Source organism: Lycium ferocissimum, chromosome 6 (genome assembly GCF_029784015.1).
Source record: "Lycium ferocissimum isolate CSIRO_LF1 chromosome 6, AGI_CSIRO_Lferr_CH_V1, whole genome shotgun sequence".
Classification (NCBI taxonomy): Eukaryota; Viridiplantae; Streptophyta; class Magnoliopsida; order Solanales; family Solanaceae; genus Lycium; species Lycium ferocissimum.
In genome coordinates, this window is record NC_081347.1 from 66,884,157 (window position 1) to 66,901,956 (window position 17,800).

At 35.3% G+C, this 17,800-nt stretch overlaps 1 non-coding gene across 1 annotated transcript; it reads left to right on the forward strand.

Moving 5' to 3' along the window:
* Positions 1-6,975: 6,975 nt before the first annotated feature.
* Positions 6,976-7,081, forward strand: LOC132061714 (small nucleolar RNA R71). The gene has a single exon (XR_009416134.1). It is a non-coding gene; the product is annotated as a small nucleolar RNA R71 (small nucleolar RNA).
* Positions 7,082-17,800: the final 10,719 nt, after the last annotated feature.

The following is a 17,800-nucleotide window of genomic DNA, read 5'->3' on the forward strand; positions in this document are numbered from 1 at the left end:
AGGAAGTAATTCTAAGCACTTGAAAAAAAATTTGGTTGTTACAAATTAATTCTTCAACTTAAATAATAATATATAAATTTAATCGTGAGAGGCATTTATATATTTCTGAGAAATAGAAATTGAAGATTAAAAAATTTACTTTATAATAGAAATATCAAGTGAAGTCAGGATCCCAACACCTTTTATTATATTTGTGAAAAACCAAAATATATCTCCATTGCTCTATTTGTGTACTTTTAGTTAATTAACTCATAACTCAACTCTTTCTGATTTTCTCAAATAGTAATTAAAACAACAAACGTCTGTAGGATAGATAAACCAATCTTTGTGGGTTCGACATCTTTCTATACTATTATTTGACAGAGTACGAGTTAAAATATATATACGCCAGACACTCCTCACTAAGTAATGAAAATATTTTTGGATTTTTTTTTTGTGTGTAATCGTAATTTGGATTAGGTTCGTAATAGAGTCTGTAATTTTTAATCACAAGTTACAGTGTAATGTCTGTGATCGTAATTGAAAATTATGGACTGCAATTTGAATTACGGTTCGTAATTGAGTCTGTAATTTTAATCACAGGTCACAGTGTATCTGAGTCCCATTTTGCTTTGAATTTATCAAGCCAACATGCACACAACATTTTCACATGGTTTCAATTCATATGGGGTCGGGTTACTCAGATTTCACCCTTATTGTGCAACGAGCAATTGGAATCCACAATAGAATTCGTCAGTTGAAATGCCCTCCAACCTATTGGGGTTTTGATTTCTCAACCCCATGAGGGTATGACAACAACTTATAACTAACCTCTATTGATAAATATCGTCAACCATGGAATTTCAAATTAAAAATCCCTAGTTTACTCAAGACTCACCATGAACTTTCAACCATAAGAGTGGAGCAAGCATTAAAATGTTAACATACCTGTGCTTTGATGAACTTAGAGTGGATTCTTGCTGAGAAATTTAGCAAAAACCACAAGCAATTAAATTTTTCGAGCAGAGGGATGGCAAGAGAGTTTTCTGATGAAAATTGAGGATGGGTTAGGGTAGACTTAAGGAATTAGTGGAGGAATTTAATGAGTTTTGGTCATGGGTGGGTCGTGGGTTGATAGTGGGGAGTTGAGGAGTTTTTGTTTGAAGTGTTGGGAATGAGAAAAGGCACGTATATTAGGTAATAAAAAAACCTCTGCCCGACTCTAAAATTGTGCCCATAATTTAATTACGGATCGTAATTGAAATTACGGTCCATATTTCCTGCTAATTTTGTAAGCAATTCACTGTTGTGTCATGAAAATTTATGATCATGGATTCTTGGTCGTAATTTTTCATGTTACAACACAGTGCTCACTGTTTTGTGACATGGAAAATTACGTGTTGTATTATGGCCCGTAATTGAAATTACGGTCCGTAATCACTTGGCGTAATTTTCCCATCTATTCAACAGTGACTCTGATGATTTTCTTACCTGTTGGCACCTATGTTTTTTTGCATTCTTGGTCATAGGGTCGTGGGTTGATAGTGGGGAGTTGAGGAGTTTTTGTTTGAAGTGTTGGGAATGAGAAAAGGCGCATATATTAGGTAATAAAAAAACCTCTACCCGACTTTAAAAATTTATGCCCATAATTTAATTACGGATCGTAATTGAAATTACGGTCCGTATTTCCTGCTAATTTTGTAAGCAATTCACTGTGTTGTGTCATGAAAATTTACGATCATGGATTCTTGGTCGTAATTTTTCATGTTACAACACGATGCTCTTTTGTGACATGGAAAATTATGAGTTGTATTATGGCCCGTAATTGAAATTACGGTTCGTAATCACTTGGCGTAATTTTCCATGTATTCAACAGTGACTCTGATGATTTTCTTACCTGTTGGCACCTATGTTTTTCTGCATTCTCATCCTGCACCAAAGCAAATGTTACCCTATATACACACATTTTTTTTTCCTACAAGAAGAAAAGAAAATAAACATTACACTTGGGTTGCCTCCCAAGAAGCGCTTGATTTAACGTCGCGGCACAACGGTGGTACCAATTTACTCCTGGTCAGGACTCACCGAGTCAGCATTCGTTCTAATGCGCTTCAACCGATATCGGTCAACAATTCTATCTCCATCAACCATCCCATAATAGTGCTTCACTCTCTGCCCGTTCACCTTAAATGTCCGAGTTCTATTTTCGGACTTCAGTTCAATCGCCCCATGGGGTGAAACACTTACCACCTCAAACGGACTAGACTACTTTGATTTTAGCTTGTCCGGTAGTAGCTTCAACCGAGAGTTAAATAGCAAGACAGGATCACCCTTGAAGAATTCTCGCTTCAGGATTTTCTTATCATGATACTGCTTCATCCTTTCTTTATAAAGTGCTTCACTTTCATACACCTGGTACCGAAATTCATCCATCTCATTGAGTTGAAACAAAATGAGTTTGGTCGCCTCTTCCCAATTCATGTTCAATTTCTTCAAGGCCCACATAGCCTTATGTTCAAGTTCAACCGGCAAGTGACAAGTTTTGCCAAAAACGAGCTTGAACAGTGAAGTCACGATCGGAGTCTTAAAAGCAATTTGGTAAGCCCATAGAGTATCATCAAGCTTACAGGCCCAATCAGTTCTGTTTGCATTTACCGTTTTAGCTAGAATACTCTTGACCTCCCAATTGGAGACTTCAACTTGCCCACTTGTCTGAGGATGATAGGGTGTTGCCACCCTATGTTTCACGCCATACTTCTCCATCAATCCCGCGAAGACTCTGTTGCAAAAGTGGGAACCACCATCACTGATTATAGCCCTCGGAATACCAAATCGAGAAAATATGTTTTTCTTTAGGAGCCCTATGAAACTCTTAGCCTCGTTGTTAGGTAAAGCAACTGCTTCTACCCATTTTGACACATAGTCCACCGCAACCAAGATATACTTCATACGACCAGAGCTCACAAAGGGTCCCATAAAATCAATCCCTCAGATATCGAACACCTCCACTTCCATCACAAAGTTCATAGGCATCTTTTGCCCTCTGCCTATATTCCCTTGCGTCTGACACAGATCACAAGACTGTACTAATAGATTTGCATCATGAAAGATAGTCGGCTAGTAGTAACCGCATTCAAAAACTTTAGCAGCAGTCCGGTTACCACTATGATGACCCTCAACTGGAGAGTCATGACATGCCTTTAGAATCGCAATCACTTCACTTTCGGGAACACAACGCCGAATGATGTTATCAGCGTATGTTCTGAACAAGCATGGCTCGTCCCAATAGTATTGACGAGAATCCCGCAAGAACTTCTTCTTTTGGTATGCCTTGATTTCCTTTGGAATTATTCCTGTTACCAAATAGTTGGCAATGTCTCCATGCCATGGTGCCACCTCCATTGACATAGCCAACACCCTCTTATCTGGAAACATCGATATCTAGTTCATCCGAAGGTCTCCCGACTTCTTCAAGCCGAGAGAGATGGTCAGCAACCTGATTCTCAGTTCCCTTGCGGTCTTTCACCTCGAAGGCAAACTCTTGCAACAACAACACCCATCGAATCAATCACAGCTTTGCTTCCTTCTTCACCATTAGGTATCTCAATGCGGCATGATCAGTGTATACTATGATTTTGGACCCCAACAGATAGGCCCAAAACTTCTCAAAAGCAAAATTTATCGCAAGCAGCTCTTGCTCCGTCATCGTGTAATTCATCTGAGCGGCATTTAATGTTCTGCTTGCATAATAGATCGGATACATAATTTTATTATGTCTCTGGCCAAGCACAACACCAATAGCAAAGCCACTCTCATCACACATCAATTCGAACGGTAAAGACCAATAGGGAGAAACAATAATAGGGGTTGTGGTCAACTACTGCTTTAATTCATCGAATGCCTTTAGGCACTTCGCGTCAAATATGAACTTAGCCTCTTTTTTAAGCAGCTTAGCACCGGGTTAGCGTTTTTGAGAAATCCTTAATGAAACACCTATAGAAACGGGCATGTCCCAAAAAGCTCCGGACACCCTTAACTGAGATAGGCAGAGAAAGCTTTGAAATCACATCAATCTTTGCTTGATCGACCTCAATCCCTTTTTCAGAGATTTTATGCCGGGACGATCCCTCCTTCACCATGAAGTGGCCGGTTCTCCCAATTCGACACGAGTTAGTCTCCTCACGGCGTCTAAGTACTTGACCCGGATGGCCAACGGTCATCAAAAAGAATCATCAACAACCGAGAAGTCATCCATAGAGACCTCGAGAAAGTCTTCCACCATATCAGAGAATATCGACATCATACACCGCTGAAAAGTAGCCGGTGTATTGCAAAGTCCAAAAGGCATTCTGCTGAAAGAAAATGTCCCATAAGGACAAGTAAAAGACGTCTTCTCTTGATCCTCCAGGGCGATGTTGATCTGATTGTAGCCTAAATAACCATCAAGGAAGTAATAATAAGATCGCCCCGCTAGCCGATCAAGCATTTGATCAATAAAAGGCATAGGAAAGTGACCCTTGCAAGTGGCAGTGTTGAGCTTGCGATAGTCTATGCAAACTCTCCATCCGGTTATAGACCTCGTCGGTATCAGCTCATTCTTTGCATTGGGCACCACTGTGATGCCACCCTTTTTTGGAGCATATTAGACTAGGCTCACCCATTTACTGTCGCTAAAACCCAATCGGGTAAACCACTCCAGCATCTAACTATTTGATGATTTCTTTCTTGAAGACTTCTTGCATATTCTCATTCAGTCTCCTTTGATGCTCCACACTCGGCTTGCTATCCTCCTCCAACTGGATTTTATATTCACACCCTAAAGGAATTCGTTGAATGTCTACTATGGTCCAACCAATGGCACGCCTATATTCACATAATACCTCCAAAAGTCTCTCAATCTGCTCGTCAGTAAGTAATGCTAAAACAATCACTGGTAATGTACTCTCTGGACTAAGGAACTCGTACTTCAAATGTGATTGGAGCTGCTTAAGCTCAAGCTTCGATGGTTCAATGATCGACGACTTTGCTGGAGGAGTTGTTCTATTTTCCAGATTAAGATCTAGCTTCTTTGGGTGGTAGGAGTATGAACCCAACCCAACAAGTGAATTAATCGACTCCACATAACCCTCCATGTCTTCAGCATCAAAGTTTACAAGAATACCAGCCAGAGCTTCTCCCAAACTTTCTTTTTTCATCTTGAACTCCACATTTTGATCAACAACATCAAAAGAATCATTCACCGAAATGCTCTCATAAGCACTCGGTAACTTCATCTCCTTACTTGCTTGAAAAGTAACTTCCTCATCGTTGACCCGGAATTTGATTTCATTTTTCTCTGAATCCATCAGAGCTCTTCCCGTAGCAAGGAAAGGTCTCTCCAGAATAATGAGAATGTCCCGATCAACAGCACAGTCAAGAATCACAAAATCAACGGGCAACATAAATTCACCAACCCGCACAAGGACATCATTAACTATGCCAACAGGCTTCTTAATAGATCTACAGCCATCTATAACCTCACAGTAGTCGGCCTTGGCATCCCCAAACCTGATTGCTCATAGCAAGTGGCATCAAATTTATACTCGCCCCATTATCACACAGAGCACAAGCAAAATCATGGTACCAAATAGAATAAGGAATGGTGAATGCCCCAGGATCTCCTTTTTTCTGGACAGTAGTTGTTGAAATGATGGAACTACAGTGTGAGTCAAACTCACGATTTCATGTTGCACCATCTTCTTCTTGGTCGACGGTGTCCTTTAAATATTTAAAATCGAGACATCTCTTTGACGACTTCCAAGAAAGGAAAATTCGGAGACAATGCCCGTAACATCATTTTTTTTTTAACTTAGCATCTTCCTTCTTCTTTACCAACCTCTGAGGAAAGGGAGGTTTAGATTTGAAAAGCTAAGTCAAAGGGCGGAGAGCCCCTTTCATAGTTTGCTTGCTCTTGTCATCAGCCTCCTTCAAAGTTTCTGGAATATCATTAACTTTCTCGTCAATAGGATTCTCATCAACAATAATTTGTGCTTCAAATTGCACCTCTTCCTCTTCATCAATAGGCTCGAGCTCAACAACTTTCTTTTTAGCACCTTGGAGTATTTTACCACTCTGAATACTAATGGCAAACACATGGTCAACACCGTCTCCCCCATTCTTTGGATTTGGAATAGTGTCACTAGGAAGTCCTCCCTTTTTAGGAGGGTGCTGCTCTCTAGAAATATCACGCATCTGTGACTCGAGCTTCTAAATAGCTGTTGTATGAGATCCCACTGTCTCTGTTAGCCCGGATAGTATCCTTTCAGACTTGGATTGATTTGCCAGAACCTTCTTAAGTATTGCTTCAACCCTCGAACTACCTTGCTCCGTTGATTGCCCTTTCGATGAAATATAAGGATTGGATCCTTGTTCCTAAAATTGTTGATGTTGTTATAGCTCCCTTGGTTCGCACCATCATAATTATTATTGTAGTTCCCTGGGTTGTTGTTGTTGTAGGTACCTTGGCCCTGCTGAGGTCTTCACTGATTCTGATTCTGGTAATCACCTTGGTAGTTCTGCCTTTGATAACCCCCTTAAGAATTATTCACATAGTTCGCATCTTCAACCTGCATAGGAGGTCCCTCATGAAATGGACCCTCTTGGACCTGGTACATCCCCTTTGGCATACCTGACTCATCTTCGCAAACATTTACCTTCTTGATCTGGGTCTCATCAAACTTCTTGGTTAGCAAGGAAATATTCGTTGCAAGCTGAGCCAATGTTTGCTGGGTATTTTGATTCTCCTTTACCATATTCTGGATCATGACACTACCATAGGGCACAATATCAACATTGTTTGAGTGCCAAGCCTGATTATGCATAGTCAGCCTGTTAAGTATGTTGGTCACTCGTCAGTAAGATTTATCCATAAAACAACCATCAGCTGCGTTGTTTGCGATTGATTGCGTCATGAGATCCAGCCCTCGGTAGAACTTCTCCATCGATATGTGTTCCGGAAAACCATGACTTGGAAATTTCTGTAAATACTCTTTAAATCTTTCCTAAGCTTCATATAATTGCTCTCCTGGTCGCTGCTTGAATTCATAGATCTTGTCACGAATCTCAGCCTTCTTGCTAGAAGGATACCACTTTTTGAGAAAGATAGCTATCATCTCTGCCCATGTAGAAATATAATTCTGGGGCAACTTCTCGAACCATGCTCTTGCATCTCCAGCTAAGGAATATTTGAAAAGTCTCATCCGAATAGCATCCTGTGAAACTTTGTTTTGGATGTGATGTGTACATACATCTACAAAGTTCTGTAAATGATGTTGAGGGTCATTCTCGATAGAGTTCCCAAAGTATCCCTCAAGCTTCAACAACTGGTAGACAGAGGAATCAATTTTGACACTTGTAGCTCCATCCCGAGGATGAACAATAGTATACGCATATTGGACTTGAACCAGAGACCTCGCCCGTGAAGTAAATCATTGCACCTACGGTCCAACCAATTGGGAGAGAATCAATCGATTTCTTTTCGGGAGCGATTCATCTTGCGAAAACGTTCTCTTCATCTGATTCATTTGCGCGATCATTCAATCGACCACCCTGGTTACCAGCACATTGGTTTTGCTAATTCTGATTCATGTTCACCTGGTTTACAAGGAAGAAAACAAGGTGTGATGGAATGAGCAAAAGACTTCAATCAAAGCAGACACTATTTAGTAATTTCAAAACCGTATTCCCCGGCAACGGCGCCAAAATTTGATACTCTCAAATTACACCTTTTATTAGCGTAAAGCGGACGATGTCAAATATAGTAACCCAACAAGGTTGGGGTCGAATCCCACAGGGAATATAGTGTGAAAACGTTACTAAAATCGTAGAATGCTTAATGTAGTCTAATGTCTTAATCCGATGATTTTTGTAGAGTTGGTTGTTTAAGACTAATTTCTAACTAAATTGCTTTGGATTGTAATTTATGGTAAAAGAAACCAAGGTTGTGTCCCCGTTAGATAAAGTATATGATCATGGGTATTGCTCTTGATATACTTCAAATGGATCGCTTGTATGGATGCACTTAACCTCTATGTGAATCTTACTATTTCCCAATAAATAAAGATTATCTTTTTCTATGGTTTTCTCAAATATAAGAAAGTTGATATGAAGAACGGTTAATTATGCCGAGTAAATTCTTCTTATTCCAAAGTGAATTTATTAAACAAAGAGTAAAGCTTTGAGTTCTTGTTATTTATTCTTATCAAACCCTAATTATTTTCCCAAACGAATCAAGATTTATGGCGTTAATCAATGTTTGCAACCATTAATTATGAATGAAGAATGAAGAATAAATAAACCCTAGCAATCCATTATGGGTATATCAATCACAAATTCCAATCACAAAACACTCATCATTGGGTTCACAACCCTAGTAAGGGTGTTCAGTTACTCATGACGAAGAACAAGAAATAAGAGATTGAAGAATCCATAATTGCTTACTTTTGATGAAAACAAAAATTGACAATACTTGAATTGATGTTCCGAATCTTCAAAACCAAGAGAGTATTTAATGTTCTAAGCCAAAAGTCAAAAAATATAACAACTGATAATAAATAAAACCCTGCATTGGACTATTTATAGGTTTCAAAAACGTAAAAATTATAGAATTGCACTTTAGTCCTTGACGGCACCAATTATGGACCGTATTTCATTTAATGCCTTGGTTCTCCTGCTAAAACTGGACAACATCTTCATCAAGTTTTACGATTGCACCGTAATTTGAATTACGGTCTGTAATTGTCTGGCCTTAATTCTTCCTCCAAAAACTTGCCTTTTTGTTTTTACGCCACATTGGAATTTACGTTTTGAATTACGGTCCGTAATTTGAATAGTTGTCCGTAAAAGTCGATCTTCTTTTCTACACCTTCTATTTCAGCTTATCATTCATTACGATCCAAGATTACGGACCGTAATTGAAATTACGGTCAGTAATTCTTCACCAAGTTTAATTCTGCAACTTTCTAGATTTTATCCTTTTAGATGCTTATCTTCCTGCGACAATACTAAACACATTAAAACGACACTGACTTGCTTAAAAATAAGTAAAACTTAAGGTAAAAAAGCATTGAATGTGCCTTAATTTCACAGCACATCAATATTGAAGCCCAGAACTGAACAATTGGATGTGGGCGGCTGCAACAGAGCATCAAGAGAAGAAGTCGCATATGCGAATGGATTTGATTAGGCAGGTGAATGAGGGAGCCTACCACTGGTTGAATAAATTTGATAAAGACAAATGGACATTACACAAGGATCAAGGTAGGAGATGGGGGATGCTAACCACAAATAGCTCTGAGACATTTAATGGCTTGTTGAAATCTGCACAGGGACTACCAGTTACCGCAATGGTGATAATGACTTTTATGCAAGTTGTGGAGCGGTTTGTGACTCGTTTAAAGGCGGCCAAAGGATTTGCACCAGACGGTCTAAATGGATGCTAGAACCAACACAATTGTTCGAGTATCACAAATTTAAGTGCCAGCAACACGACAGGATGGAGTACAACCATGCAGAGCGTCTATTTGAACTCACAACAAGTGTACACCAAGGTCGTGGAGGTAACTTCACACAATTTGTGAGATACCAAGAACATGCACATGTAGCAAGTGGCAATCATACCACATGCCATGTTCTCATGCCTTCAAGTGTTTTATCATAATTGGGAAGAACGCCTCACAATACATGGCTAAGGAATATACGGTGGAAAATTATACAAAAACATATGCCGGAAGGTTCTACCCACTTAGTGATAAGAGTTATTGGCCACAGGAGCCATTTTCCATGGTTGCTAACAAAGCATTTATCTGTAAATTAAAACAACAAGCATACTTCTGTATTCCTAATGAAATGACTTTTCCATCGGGGAGATACACTCGAAAATGCTCATTTTATTGCAATCATGTTGGTCATGATAAGTGTAAGTGTCCCTCACAGCATGGTGGTCAAAGCACATCTCGCGGTGGAAGTACCTCTCCTAGCGGAAGAAACTTTAGTGGAAGTGGCAGATCTAGCGGTGGTGGCACATCTCGCGGTGGCGAAACATCTAGTCAAGGGCATGAATTGATGAATCTATTTTAGGTTTTCTCTTTCTTTGATGAATGTATTTTAACTAGTTTCAGTTCGTTATTAATGAACTAGTTTAAGTATTTTCATATTGTTATGAATGATGCAATTTAATTATTTTGATATTGGTATGAATGATGCAATTTTGACTAAAAAATAACATGCTTAGATCTAAACCCTAAAAAATAAATAACTTAAAGCTAATGACAATAAGTTTTCAAACAAAAACTTACTTCGAGCACTTTTCAACCACTAAAACGATAATCCGAAGTTTTGCGTATCCTTGATGTATTGAGCCTACTTTATTAATTGCACAAAAATAAGTCGGGTTTTATATAAAATAGTGAAATTCCGGAGTCTCGAAGCATGATTAATCTAAGGCTAAAGTACGTAAGAAGTGTGAAAGAGAGTAATTAACCAACCCCAACCCCCCTCTCCCCGCCCCCCCCCCCCACCAAAAAAAAAAAAAGGAAGCAAAATAGCGCAGTAAATTACTGCGCTATTGGACTTAACCTTGCCATTACGGTTAAGTCCTTTAACGCAGTAATTTACTGCATTAAAGATACTTTGGTACCAGTTTTTTTTTGTTGGGATATTTTTGGTTCATTTGCTTTTTTTTTGGGGGGGGGGGGGTCATTTTGGTTCCAGACTCTAAATTTAAGACTGGACTATGATTTTATGTTTTTTTTTTTTTTTCTTCTTGTAGTGAGTTTGATGATTTTATGATGCATGCTTGACAAGGACGTATTGTATATCGCATTAATGGTTCACAAGTTCGAGTTCTGGCGTCTCATATATTCTGTTATGCAGTCTCATATATTCTGTTATGCAAATTGGAACACATTCCCCTGCCATTGCAAAAGTGAATATGACAAATCTTCCTAATGATGGCTAGAAGATTTCATTCACATGTTGGGAGTAAGAATATTTGCAATATGTATAAGAATATTTGCAATATATTTCCTCTTAGAACAAGTTGTTGTTTGGATAAGAGAAAGGCGTCAAGTTTCAAGATTCAGAACAGCTATATTTTGATTGTTAAATAAGAACAAAATCTACAAAAGTGTCATAGATATCGTAAACGCCTCACGAGCTGTGAAAGAATTTAACATCAAACCTCAATTTTAATGTAATGGGTGGAGTAGCCCAAGACCAATTAAACCCTTTAAAAACTCTTACACAACGAATTAAGGAACAAATGCTCCAACAGTGATAAATAAAATTTTGATCTTATTACAGAATTTTGAGATCATTGTGACCTACAATCAAGATATACTTCAAGTAAGGGTGTGAGAGATCAATATTAAGAGCTTGATATTGTTTATATTTTCTATAGGATATGGGTCTTGGTCAATCCCAAAACGTAAAGCTGATACTCCATTCATCTCAATTTATGTGATGGTGTTTCATTGGCAAAAAACTTAAAAATGAAAGAAAGATTTTTGAAACTTGTGGTTTGTGGTATAAAACAAGTCATGAATATTTGTGTGACTATGAATCATTTTATTAAGAGTATATTGAAGTTAAATTGTTAGTAAATATAGAAAGATGTCATATTTTCTGGGATGACTCAAAAAAAAAAGAATGTCACATAAATTAGGACACAGAGAGCACAACAAATACATATAACCACACATTGCAATATAAGATATTATTAATAAATTAAACTTAGACTAAAATGCAATACATAAGGACTCTAATTTCTCTTAATTTCTTTCATGTCTTCAGTTGCGAATAAGCCAAAATCACCGTTAGGTTGACAAAAGAAACGTGTACAATGGAATTAATGTATAACATTAGTAGTACACCAAGAACGAAAATATAGAGGAGAAAAAGCAACACCAAAAATAAAAAGACTCTCCATAAGTGGTTCATTCTAATTGATATATGCATATGATATATATATATATATATATATATATATATATATATATATATATATATATATATATATATATATATATATATATATATATAATAAAGAATGTTTATGTGTGTGAGCATAAATTTAGTATAAATCTCTCTTAATGTGCTTCTTATTAAATATAATTTTTTAAGAGCCTGTTTGGATGGGCTTTAAATAAGCAGCTTATAAGCTAAAAAAAAAAATAAGTTGGGGTAGGCTAACTTATTTTTTTTGGCTTATAAGTTATTTTCAACTTATCGCTTTAGATAGATAAAAACGAACCAAATTATTTTCTACCAAATTATTTTCTTAGGCTTATTTTATGCACAAAATAACTTTAAGTTGGCCTGCCAAACACTCAAAAAAGCTGAAAACAGATTATAAGCAACTTATAAGCCAATCCAAACGGGCTCTAAGTATTTTGATATAGTTATTTATTAGATAATCTTTTGTATTTCTTAAATTTAAAAAGCAAATACATAAGGTAGGGCATGCATAAAAATGAAAAAGAATATGTATTAAGAAAAATGCGTATATATGAAAAGAAAATTAAATCTAGATTAAAGCATCATTTTTTTTTAATTATACAATAAAAGAGTCCTCGGGCAGTAAATATATGTAACAATCATCTAGCCTACTATTTCTAAGTAAATATTTTTGTAATTAATAATTTCAGAGACCTCCCCTTACTTTTGCCTTACTCACAGTGACCATTCTTGTGGTTTACAATATTACGTTTACCTCCTTTATTTGGATTTTTTTTTTTTTTTTTTTTTTTTTTTTTTTTGTAACAACACTTTTAACCCATTTATCGTTAAATAAAAAAAGTTATGGTATAGCTAATTTGCTCTTTCTAATATACTCTTTGTTCAATTAATTTTGTAAAAGTCTTTGCTAAAAGAATCAATTTTCACACTTCATTTCTAGTTAATTCGAAAATTCACTGGTGCTTATCGAAAATTCATCTTCTATCCACTTATCATATATCAAAATTCCTTCTTCGTAAATTTGAGATACCCAACATATATATTTTCATGCAAAGGAATGTCAATGAAAGCAAATTAGGAGATGAGATTTGAAATTGAATTCCCATGTGGATATCGGATATGGTTAATCTTCTACTAAAATACAGAGGGAATTCAAGAACAAAAATGAGCAACAATTTCATAATCTGCCTAAATCTCCCTTAGAGACGTGATGCATTGCATTTACCCAAGCTATAAATTCCCTTGCAACAAAAAATCTGTGCTAATCTTCCTTCCCCTTGTTGCAAATCTCATCTCATTATGATTAGCAGATTTCTCTCAATATCTATTGATTTTTAGTGTGAGAAATCAAATTAATTGTTTGTCTATGTTTAACATTTAGGCATCAGATCAACAGATAAGAAGGGGAATATTTCGGTTCTAAGCATAATGAAAAGAGAAATCCCTTATAATCGAATGGATTTTTTTTCAGAAAAAATTGGAATCATCGAATTTGTAAATTTTAGTGGAAGATGGAAGAATATTTTATTAAGGGAATTTTATAAAAATATGTACAAAATTAACTGAACAAAGAGCATACTAGAAAGGGCAAATTAGTCATACTATAAATTTTTTTTTATATAATAATAAATGGCTTAAAAGTATTGTTACAAAAAAATCAAAACAAGAGAGGTAAACGTAATATTGTAAACCACAAGGAAGGTGACTGTGATTAAGACAAACGTGAGGGGAGATTTCTGAAATTATCCCTAAAAAATTTGAAGCTTACTTTCACTATGGACAACAAACTTCTTAAAGGCAAATAGTGACTAGTTTTTTTTGTAAGAATTATAATCAATGTGCATTACGACGCATCCCATGAAATTTGTTCTGATTCTCAAGTCAACGCCCTTAGATCTAAATACAATGTATATAACAATTATTTTGCAATCAATAAACATAGGATGGGTGATTGATCTTTCTGGGATTGAGCTTCTCTCCATTTTCCCCAAGTTCTAGCTTGGATTAGGAACACATGGCATAAGTTAAAATTAATGACTAAAATTTAATTTACTAAAGTAAGGGCTTAATCATGATTTAGATAATTAATAACTTGTCCATGAATATATTAAAAGTTTTTCTCTCTCTTCCTGCTTTTTTTCCATACTAGTGTCGGAACTTTTTAATAACTTAGAATTCTTGAATTTAATATAATATCATAAAAATAAAAAATAAAAACTATTATAGTAATACCTAATAAACTAATAGTTGTAGAATTTTTGTCTGCACTATTTCATAAGTAAATACTTTCTCAATTTCGTTTAGTATTTTAAAAGTAATAGTTTTTCTCATTTTTTCACTAGACTTAGACCTTGATCCAAAAAATTTCAAAGCACCAAAGAGAGGAAGAGAACGTGAAAGAAAAAAGGGAATCATACAAAGGAGCTAGTAAAATAAAAATACAAATAAATCCTTGTGTTTGATTTTTCTATGTGTATTATTCTTGAATTAATTTGCTTATTCTCGTCTGCAATATGTTTACAGAAGGACAGGAAATGAGACAGATTAGTATCGTCTGGAAAAAAAAGTAGGAAGAGAGAGAAAAACTTTTAATATATTTATGGACAAGTTATTAATTATCTAAATCATGATTGGGCCCTTACTTTAGTAAATTAAATCCTAACCATTAATTTTAACCTATGCCATGTGTTTCTAATCCAAACTAGAACTTGAAAAAAATGGAAAGAAAAGAAATGAAGAGGTGCCCAATTCATGAATATGATACCGCAAGCGGGGTCTTGAAATGTCTATTGAATTGTCGAATAAAAACTCTTTTGTTTAGAATAGAGTCGAATATTCTGATTTATCTTAAACCTATTCACCTTTTCTTTGTTATATCTTCTTGTTCAATAGAGGAATCACTAATATTCTTCTTCTTTATCTATAATTTCACCACCACATATTAAAAAAGAAAGTGATGGGTGAGCAATTCTAATTTAGCCCAAATTTTGGCTGATGGAGCATATTAGTGCTGCTTTTTTTTTTTTTTTTTAATTCTCTTCCTCTTACATTGAATATCTCTTTGTATGATGTTCCCTAATCCTCCGCATCCCTGCAATCCAATATCAAATTTTTTAGAATGAATTTCCCATCTATAAGAAACTGACTATTTTAGTATTAGTTGGATGTGTTGAATAGACTTAAAAAATGTGATGGGGCAAAATAAGAAGTTTGTAAATTTTCTCATAGAATACCACATACCATGATCCAACTATCATATTCACGGTTATATATCAAACAATAAATATTATATATAATTTGTGTTAACTTTGAATCTGGACTAAAATTTCACGGTGGTTATCGTAAAAGAGCAATTCAGAGATAGAATGCTAGGATTTTTGTCTTTTCTTTTTTAACAAAAAATTTCACCAAAAACAAAAAAACGAAAAAACTCTCTCCATTTGCCTTACTTTAGGATTACCAAATCCGCAGTTTACTTCTTCCAATTATCTCTCCTGCAAAAATCTCATTCTTCTGCAAAATTACAAAATAAAAAAACACTTTCTCTTCCTTGATTTGCTTCTTTTATCATTTCCGTAAATCCAAAGAGTTAAAAAAGAAAATACTGTAGTAGCACCACCCATGCACACCAAAGGAAATTCAAAAAATCCAAATATCATACTCAAAGACGAAGGCCGGAGAAATGTTCAAAATAAAGTATAAAATTAAATTCATAATTAATACTCAACTAAAGAGCAAGAATCTACACATAGAAATCTCAGGAATGGCAAAGAAAATGGCAGTGTAAAGGTTATTGCAAACAATCTAGGTAATAACCTTTGGAAGTCATACAGATCTCCAATGGACAATCCAGACGTTGGTTACTTATGTTTCCGCATACTTTTGGGCTTTTAAGTATCAGTCATGTGACTTTGGGGATTAGTAACGGGTATTACGTGTTATGGTGGTGCAATTATGTAGAGAATCAATGGGGTGTTTTTTGAGATTTTTAAAATATCATATAAATTAAAATAAAAGGGATTAAAAAAAAAAAAAGATAAATAGGAATGCCGGCCATAGAGAGGTGCCACATCACATTATCTATACCTAACTTTATATTATATATAGATATAGATTTAACTCCTAGCTAGACTTGCTAGGTAGTCATTATTAATATTATTTTCTATACCCAAATGGCATTAGCCCTTGAACAACTGTAGGGGTGTTCATGGTTCGATTTGGGTCGGTTATTGATTAAAACCATAACCAAACCAATTTAGTCGATTTTTAAATGTCTAAAACCACAACCAAACCAAATAAAATAATAACCACCAGTTTGGTTATCATCGGTTTGGTTGGATTTTTCGGTTTATGACTAGCAGCCATGAGACTTATCAGTAAAACATTAAAAAGTTGAAAAAGACATGTCTTTTTTTTGTTCAAACGATATCTTTTATTTATAGTTTAAGGTGGAACATACATCATAGAAACATTTTCACTATTAGTGATAGTGTCATACTCAAGTTACCCAAAGTTGCTAAACTATTACATATAAAGCTAAAAACTAACTAAGTAGTGGTTGTACCATTTTTGTCATCTTAATATACATACCTGAAAATAAAGTAGAGCATAGGAGCTTTTAGTTGTTACAAACATACATATTAATTAAACATAAAGACTACCTAAAATTAAAATGAAAATATATGAAATAAAAAAAACTTTGTGTAATGATCCCAAACTTTGGGGCAGTACTTGCATTTTGCCCTCAATTCTCCCATTTTATTAAAAAAACTTTCGTAATGATCCCAAACTTCAAATGTTTTTCTATCATTATCCCCAAGGCTAGGGTCTCGACTACAAGGAGTTGTTCTTTTCTGCTTTTTAGGAGGATTATCCACTAAAGAAGTATTAGGACATTACCATGTGCTTGAGTTGCAGCAAATGCTGATGTTACTAAAGTATCTTCTATAGGAATTTTCAAATCTACAATCTCTGTCCTTTTCATATGAAAAATATTAGAAGTTTAGGACCGATTCAGACAAGAAAAAAAGAAAGGTATAAATTAAAAAAAAAAAAAACTAAAATCAAATGGATGACAAAGAAAGGCTAAAAATTTAAGTTAAAGACATTAGACTCTAACGTGAGCTTCTGTTAGTAGGTTTACACTTAACACTTAAAGAGTTAAAAGACTTAAAGACATGGCTTGGACATATTCTTAAAAACACGGGCCTTAAACAATCATGTGAAATAAGTAGACCAGAAATCAAATTAATGATTAAAAGATATAAAATATTTATAATTATTTATGAAAAACTAATATTATATATATAAATAATTATAAAATTTATGTATATAATTTATCGGTTTGGTTCGGTTATTTTTTAATATAACCATAACCAAACCAAATATTATCAGTTTTTAAAATTTAAAACCACATCAAACTAAACCAAACCAAATGTCGATTTTTTTATTCGGTTTGGTTAAATTTTCGATTTGATTTTGGTTTTAACCAAAACCGTGAGCAGTCCTAAACAACTGTATAAGCTTGCCACTCACATTAAGGCTCATGAACTCATTTGCACCACCAACAAACTCATTCCCTATAAAAATTGCTGGCACACTTGGCTGACACCCTAGTTCAATCAATGCCTTCTCAACTTGTTTCCCATTTGAAAGTCTATCGAGCTCGTAAATTGTAGGGTTTGCACCAAAACTACAGATTAGGGTTGTGATGCTATGAGAAACGCAACAACTACTCTTTGTGAAGATCACCACTGGACTCGCTGCTCCCAACTTCATCACCATATCCATTTCTAAATAACTTCAACAAATTAAATAATGAGTTGGC